This window comes from Asparagus officinalis, chromosome 5 (genome assembly GCF_001876935.1).
Source record: "Asparagus officinalis chromosome 5, Aspof.V1, whole genome shotgun sequence".
NCBI lineage: Eukaryota > Viridiplantae > Streptophyta > Magnoliopsida > Asparagales > Asparagaceae > Asparagus > Asparagus officinalis.
The window spans coordinates 74945180-74953976 of NC_033798.1; the positions used below are offsets into that span (position 1 = coordinate 74945180).

The 8797-nt window shown below is 39.6% G+C and overlaps 1 pseudogene; it reads right to left on the reverse strand.

The window, feature by feature from the left end:
- On the reverse strand, positions 7781-8448 carry LOC109842022 (annotated as a pseudogene).

Below are 8797 nucleotides of genomic sequence, written 5' to 3' on the forward strand. Positions count from 1 at the left end.
CGATGTATGCCAAAAATTACTCTGCAAACTGGTTTTCCTGCGAGGTTGCTACAACTAACTCAGTCCTATCGGATGCTCAAAAACTGACTATTTTGGTAAAACAGTCAATACTGACATGGTAGAAAGATAACCAATCTATACCAAAAATTACATTGAATTCAGACATGCACAAGACGATCAAATCAACTATGAACTCAGACTCGTCTAGGCTGACAACACATCTCCTATATATACTCTCTAATAGGGACACCTCACCTAAAGGAGTATAAACTGACAATGATACGTCTAGGGGATGTGCAACTAGCTGAAGTCTATCCATAAAACTATAAGAGATAAAAGAATGCCAAGCTCCTGAATCAAAAAGGATATGGGCTGGGAAGGAGTTCACAAGGAATGTACCTTCCACCACGGTCCCGCTCAAACAATGATCACGTGGTACAACTGCTTAAACTTGACCGGAAGCTGCGGTCCGCTGTGCCGAAAGCTTTGGAGTATACAGAGCCATCTGTCCCTAAGGTAATTCCTGAATAACATGCACTTGGCCCTCTATCCTATGGACCGTCGGTCCTGACTCAATTATTTGTTGTTGATCGTTCCCACGGCCCTGCTGCTATCCCTGACCTTTCTTCTGCTGTCCTCTTGCTGGCGTGCTGCGGCAGTCCCTGGTTAGATGACCATATTTATTGCAATTGTAACAATTTCCTTAAAACTTGCGCTGCTTCGGCGCTTTCTGATCCTGTTGTCCCTCTTGCTGCTGCTGCCGCTGCTGACCGTTCAGACGAGGCCCACTCTGCTGTTGAGGTCCTCCAGGTCCTATAAATGGTCTCTTGCCCTTGATTTTCTTCCCGGATTGTCCTGCTTTAGAGCTTTCCTCTTTGCTCTTTTGAAACATAACAGTCTTAGCCTCTTGGAATATAGCGACGTCGGCCACCTCTCGCACAGAATGATAACGACAAGATACCAGATAGCGACGAATGCTTGGGCCAAGTCCAATCAAAACATTTGAGCCTGACACTCCCTTGTGTGCTACATGCCTGTGAACCTGAGTAAACTCATGAATCTGCTTTCATAACCAGTTACTGACATGTCTTCCTTCTCTAATCGAGATAGCTTTGCCTCTTTCCCGGCCTTTTCTACTGAAGATATATATTGTCCATCAAAGAAATAAATAAAATCCTCCCAACTGAGTTGTTTGGTGGGAAAATTGAAAGAAGACATTAAGAAAATAAATTTGTATTGTTCTCTCTAACAGACTTAGAAAAAGAATTAATTATAATTCTCTTAATGCAATCCCTCTCTATCAAACTTAGAAAAAGAGATTACAATTCCTCTTAATCAGTTTCCTGATTTACAAAATAGAGAAAGATCGACGGAGTTCATTCCCTTTGTTTTAAACTGGGTTCTTCTTAGTGTCGATGGAATGACTCCCTCGAATGCTTGCGTCGAGTTTGCTTTCCGTTAACGATCCGAACGTTTCATCTTGTGGAACATGGTTCCTTTCTCTTGATTGATGTCAAGGAGAACTTGCGTGGAAAGTTTAGGAATAACTCTTAATGAGTTTAGGAACTCAGTGCGAGTTTAAACTCTGTAAAAGAGTTGATTTGAACCGAAAATCAGTTTATAGACAAGATCTAAACTCTCTGTTGTTGAACTCGAAGATGCTCTCGGTTATTGAAGGATGAATGCTGATCTTCTCCTCCAAAAGTGCATTTAGATCTCCAAAATTCAAGATCCTTTGATGATTTACCAAAAGATCCGATTTAAGCTGATTTTTAGCTATTTATAGAGGATTAAGGGGTGTAACTAACCCCTAAAATCGCTCCTAAGTAGGGGAGTAATCCCCTAAAATCGTGGAAAACTATTTTGAAACCGTTCAGCTTGTGTTTGAACGAGTCAAACATAAAATTCGTGTTCTTGAATGACTTCTGCTTTCGAACGCAGCGGTTGGAAGTTGTGTTTGCAGCATTTGGAAGCTGCGTCAGCATCATTTGAAAGCTGCGTTAGCAGCTAGATTAATGCTGTGTTTGTAGTTGGATTTGAGCTGCATTTGTGGATGGATTACGCAGTGGTTACGTTGCTTTAACTCTGGAACGAGACCACATGCATTTCATTTCTAGGATGCAGGGATGAGTTCTGCATCTTGTACTGAAGAGATCGTTGATTTGTAATCTCTTTTGTCTGAGCGTTATAAAGATTTTCATTTTGTAATATTTGCTTTAGCTCCTTAGAACGTGAGAGTCATCAGATTGTAACTCTCGCTGTTGATTGTAAAGACTGTTGAATCAGAGCTTTCATCGGTTGCCGTGAAGGTCGTCAAATTATAACCTTTCTCGATCTACGTAAAAGTCTTCTAATTATGGCCTTCATTCATTGATGTGAAAGTCATTTGATTGTAATCTTCATTGCCAAGTTATTGATGCGGAAGTCATCAGATTGTAACTTCCATCATTAATATTTGATGGAGATCAGCTATCTGTAATAATTTATAGACAGCCTACAGAACCCCCTCCAAAGTTTTTAAAAGTTCACGGTTGACTGAAATAAAATTTTGAAATACTTTGGATCCTCAAATTGGTTTGAGATCTGTTGTTGAATGACGATTCACTATATTTGTTTTGAAGGTATCATGAACCTGATTGTAGAACTTTGTTGTACATGACCCGTATGCTGGTGATCACAATAGGATTTTTAGCAAATCCTCAGCCATCAACGAATTTGATGTGACTTTACCTATTACCGTTTGAAATCGAGCTAGCATGTGAATTGTTTAAGTTTGTTCCACATATAATGTTGTGTTAAAAAAATGAACTCTTTTAGGCTTGGTGCTACAATATTGAATATGTTTGCTTTGTCGTTTTCACGAGAAAAGACTAACCGGCGATGCGTTTTAGGCATTAACTTATCTCTAATTAGGGATCGAGATAAAATCCTCTATGCGTGTGAGACATGAATTTTGGTTTTATTAATAACAGCCCGCTACGATATTGAATACGTTGACTTTGATGAATATGTGAGACGCAACTCACATTTGACCAGAATGATCCTTGTAGGAATTGATGAACACCCGAGGTGCAGCCCAAATTTAGCCAAAATGATAATTTCAGAGGGCTCACTTTGTCTTTTTTCTTGATCAACTCATCAAGAGTAATGATTTCAACAATATCCTTATTAACCTTAGTGGGAATGTTAAGTTATTGGAAGGAAGAGTTGCGCGAGGGATCGAGCTCGATATTGTCAGCGACAATAATTATAACCTGTCTATACTCATCCAAGAGACTGCATAGCTTCTTGTTATAAATCAGTTTCTTCTCGCCTTTTGTCATCTTGATGGCCATTGCTAGCTTTTCTCCAAGTATCTGAAGATGTATAATAGCCCTGTTGGTTATGGTGAATTAACACATAAGTGGAACCTGCGTTTTTGGAATCGAGACGTAGGAGGAAGCCCTATGTTTAGGATTCTGAGATGCAGAAGCGTCTGCGAGTTCAACCGACTCAGTGTGAATGCAAAGATTGCGTTTGGGCGGGATCTTCTACTCAAATCTCGTCTTGATTTGACAGCTCACCGCTGTCTATAAATAAATCGTCAGGGTCAAATCAAAAGTCATTCGACTTTCCTATTCTTCTCCGACGAACGCAACGAAGATTTTTGTTTTCTTCTACGACGAGTACTGTTCATCTTTCCCAACGAACCTCTTCATTCGGTAAGCCAAATGATTAGCGCAAGATCTATGAAGATCTGATTGATGAGCCAAGTGATTGGCGTAAGATCTATGAAGATCTGGTGCACGTGGTGCAGTTTTGGCTGTTGGCCGAGCTTTGGCGTAGATCTAATGCACGTCGTGCGAATCTGGTGCACGGTAGTGCAGATCTGGTACACGTTGGTGCAGATCTGATGCACAGTGGTACATATTAGATTTTCGGGGTTGGGATTTAAGGAAGGAATTGATTGAATGACTCTGATACCATGTCAACAGAGCAAATCAAGAGAAAAAATGATATTTGTATTCATTGGTATTGTGGTATATATATACAATGTGAGTAGTATTATTCAATTACTCTATCCAGTGTGGGACTAAACGAAAGAGGTTATCTATGAAATATTTAACAATAACTTTCTTAGTTCAAGTCACAACTTGATGATGTTATATCTGTCTGAAACCCAAGATATGATTATGAACGAGAAATTAATTTTCATTTGTAAAATTCATCCCTATTCATTTTAATTACACTTTATTGGAGACAAGGAACACAATCTGAGTTGGGAATTGAAGTATACTGAGCGCTCCCACTTTTAATACATGTATATCATATTTTCATCACTCATATAATAAACGATACAAATTACGATACTTGAAAACCTTAGCGCCTCTCTCCTCCTCACTAGGGTTCAAATTTCCTTTCCATAGTCTTGTGAGAAAAAACCAGGGTTGCGGCGGTTGCCCAAGTAAAAGATTAAAAGTATTCATACACCTATCCTTATCACCCTAACCCCAAGCCTGTTTCCCTATAATGAACCAAGTAAGTGAACACAATATTAGAGAATTGTTTTATTAGATCAAATGCAAAATAATAATAACATGTGCATGCATATGTTCTGTATGAAAGACTATAGCCTCTGAATAAGTTACAATGAAACAATAAAAAGTCTTAAGTTCTACACACGTAACACACGTATGTGCATAAAGCAATGTAGGAAATTAAGCTCGAGGCACTTCTTCATTAGAATTTTAGTTTGCTCATGTAAAACTCATGCAAGGATTCATGTAATCCTGGAAGAAAGATGGACGACTTGTGAGAACAATAGTAACAAAGATAAGAAAGAACTATAACAATGAAAAGGAAAATTTGAAGAATTTTTCTTTAGCTATCCTTGACGAGGTAACTAAGGAAAGACCATAACATCTAACTGGCAATCAAGATTACTTGATGAAATCATATAGAGCCTGAAAATGAACCTAATATTGGCCACCGCCGGTAAAGAGAAGTACATTTTTTTCCATAATTTAAATTAATAAAAGTGAGAACGTGAACAGTGCGAGACAATGAACAGTGCCGCTGTACTGTTCACCCGAGAAAGTGAACAGTGCCTTGGCACTGTTTACTCGAGAGCGGTTTGGGCTTTTTTCCTACGGTTTTGGGACCTGTTTTCTTGATATAAATATGAACTCGTTCCTAGGGTTTTCTAAGGGGTTTTGGCGGCTATTTTGAGAGAAAAAACTATTTGGTGGGAAAATTCAAAGAAGAAATTGAGAATTAAATTTATTATTCTCTCTGACAAACTCAGAAAAAAACATAATTATAATTCTCTTGATACAATTTCTTTCTAACAGACGTAGAAAAAAATTACAAATCTTCTCGATCGGTTTCCCGATTTATAAAAGAGAGAAGGGTCGACTAAGATCATTCCCTTTGTTTAACCTGGGTTTTTCTCGGTAGCAATGAGATGCCTCCCTCGATGTTAGTGTCGAGTTTGCTTGTCGTTGACGATCCGACGTTTCACTTTATTGGATTAAAGTCGATGAAACTTGCGTGTCAAGTTTAAGAATATCTCTTTACGAGTTTTAGAACTCAGAGCGAGTTTAAACTCTGTAACAGAGTTGATTTGAACTGAAAATCTGTTTTAAAACCAAGCACTAAGTTCCAAGACCTTTGTTGCAGAAGGACGCTCCAAGATCTCCACGAACACTAATGTTGATCTCTCTTTATGCGGTATCCTGGATGCAGAAAGTCGATCCCGAACTTAGTTGAGTTTACTCGTATTTATAGGGGGATAAGGGGTGTAACTGACCCTTAAAATCTCTCCTAAGTGGGTGAAAATCCCTCAAATCGTGGGAAAAATGATTTTGAAACCGTTCAGCTCATTTGAATGAGTCAAACGCAGAGGCAGCACTCTGGAATGAAATATGCATTTCAACACAGTGTTTGCAAGCTGCGTTAGCGGCTTTTGAAAGCTGCGTTGGGCAGCAGATGGAAACTGCGTTGGCAATAGTTTGAGAGCTAACTTGGATAATGGATGGAAGCTGCGTTGGGTAGCGGATGGAAGCTGCATTGAGCAACGGATGGAAGCTGCGTTGGTAGCCTTTTGGAAGCTGCATTAAGCAGTAGGTGCAAGCTGCGTTGGCAGCTTTTTGGAAGCTGCGTTAAGCAGCAGGTGAAAGCTGCGTTGGTAGCTTTTTAGAAGCTACGTTGACAGTATTTAGGAACTACATTTGCAACTGGATTGAAGCTGCATTTGCATTGCTTTGACTCTGGAACGAGGTCACTTACGTTTTTATTTCTGGGATGCAGAGATGAGCTCTGCATCTTGGACTGAAGAGATAGTTGCATTGTAATCTCTTTCATCAGAGCATTACAAAGATTATTGTTTTGTAATCTTTGCTTTAGTTCTTTGAAATGTGAGAGTTGCCTGACGAGATAGGAAGCTTTCGAGTTGGCTCAAGGCGTGTCGACTGACACCACCTTTCAAGTTGACACGAAGGGACTAGCTTCGGAGGTTGCTCTTTTGCCGAGACACTTGCTAGTGTCTCAGACAAAGCCACCTCTTTCGAGACAGTGGCAAGTGTTTTAGAATTCGAGTCAACTATCACTATCTTTCGAGTCGGCATGGAGGGGGTCTCGTTTAAGACTTTGAGATGTTGACTTATATCGGCCTTCGAGTCGGCATGGAGGGGATCTCGAATCGACAAGAAGGATATCTCGTCTGAGGACTTCGTCTTAGACTTCGAGTCGACTAACACCGTCTCTCGAGTCGACACAAAGGAGATCTCATCTGGGGATTCCGTCTCAGACTTTGAGTCGACTACCAACACCTTTCGAGTCGACACAAAGGAGATCTTGTCTCAGGTCTCGGCAACCTTTCGAGTCGACACAGGAGGTGTCGTCTCGTCTGGTTGATTGAGAAGACTATTGAATCAAAGCTTTCATCGATTATCGTGAAGGTCGTCGAATTGTAACTTCCTCGATCTACATGAAAATCTTCTAATTGTAGTCTTTTCTTGTTGGAGGAATTTTCAAAATAGACTGGTTTTGAAATTTATTCCCCAAAAAAGACATGTTTCCAACTTAATTTCAAAAACTGACCCAGTTGATTGAAACTGGGTCGGTTTTAAAAAAAAGTTTACAAACTTCACGGGAATTGAACTCCCGTGAAGTTTTTTCTCATAACAAAACTTCACGGGAGTTGAACTCCCGTGAAGTTTGTGATTTTTTTTCAAAAACCGACCCAGTTTTAGTCAACTGTGTCGGTTTTTGAAATTAAGTTGGAAACATGTCTGTTTTTAGGAATAAATTTTAAAACAGGTCTGTTTTGAAAATTTGTCCCTTTTCTTGTTGATATGAAAGTCATTTGGTTATTACTTTCATTGTCGAGTTGTTGATGCGGAAGTTATCAGATTATAACTTCCATCATTAGTGTTTGATGGGGATCAGCTATCTGTAGTAATTTTTCGACAGCCTATAGAACACCCTCCAAAGTTTTTGAAAGTTCACGGTTGATTAGAATGAATTTTCGGAATACTTTTGAACCCAAAATTAGTTTGAGATCTGTTGTTGAATGATGGTTCACTATATCTATTTTGAAGACATCATGAACATGGTTGTGGAAATTTACTGTATGTTGCAGTTCTGCTTCCTGTATTTAGCGACTTCTTTGCTAACTTCCTTGAGATCTCCTTTGGTAAAGATTAAACTCACACTCTCGATGAACACGTAGAAGTAGTTAATGTAGTTCTGATCTCTTTAAACCAAACAAGATAACTTTTGTATCTTGATGACAATAAACTTAGTCAAACAAGCTAAAGCCTAAGTCCTCATCGTTAGATCCATTACTAGGATTGACTTTTTCTTTTTCTTCGACAACAGGAATAATAGCATTCTCAGCCAATGCAACAGGGGCGATAGCAATAATGAATTTGCTTGGGTCTTTGAGATACTCCTTTAACTTGTATGAAGGTGTATTCAGTGTCGACAACAACAACAAGGACGTTCTTATAGGCATCGATGAACATGTAAGGCGCAACTGCAAGAGTTGGGTAAGAGAGAACCAAGGACAGTAAAGCAACCATAGAAACATCAGCTGCAAACTTATCAATGAGGTCACCCTCAATGAGGTTGAGCACCTCTAGGCTAAAGACAGATCCATTGTCTCACACAGAGAGAACCACAAGCCCGTATGAGAAGGACCTTATCCTAAGTTTGGCAATGAGGGTAACCTCAGAGGAACCCCCTTTGTCTCATTTCTTTATCAACTCAACTGGGGTAATGATTTCAACAATATCCTTGTTAATTTTGGTTAGAATATTAAGCCATTTGAAAGGATGAGTTGCGCGAGGGATCGAACTCGATGGTGTCAGCGATATTAATTATAACCTGTTTGTACTCATCCAAGAGTCTGCATAGCTTCTTGTTGTAAATTAGTTTCTTCTCGACTTTCATCATCTTGATGGCCATTGCTAACTTCTCTCCAAGTACCTAAAGATGTATAATAGCTCTGTTGGTTATGGCGAATCAACGCGTAAGTGGAACCTGCGTTCTTGAAATTAAAACGCAAGAGAAAACCCTGCATTTGGAGTTGAAGCGTAGGAGGAAGCCCTGTGTTTGCCTTTTTTTTATTCTGAGACGCAGCAATAAGCGTCTAAGAGTTCAACCGACTCAGTGTGAACGTGCATATTGCGTTTGGGCGGGATTTTCTCCTTAAATCTCGTCTTGATTTGACAACTCACCACTATCTATAGCTAGACTGTCAGGGTCAAAGTCATTCGACTTTTCGCAAATGTTCATCTTCTCCAGCGAACCTAGT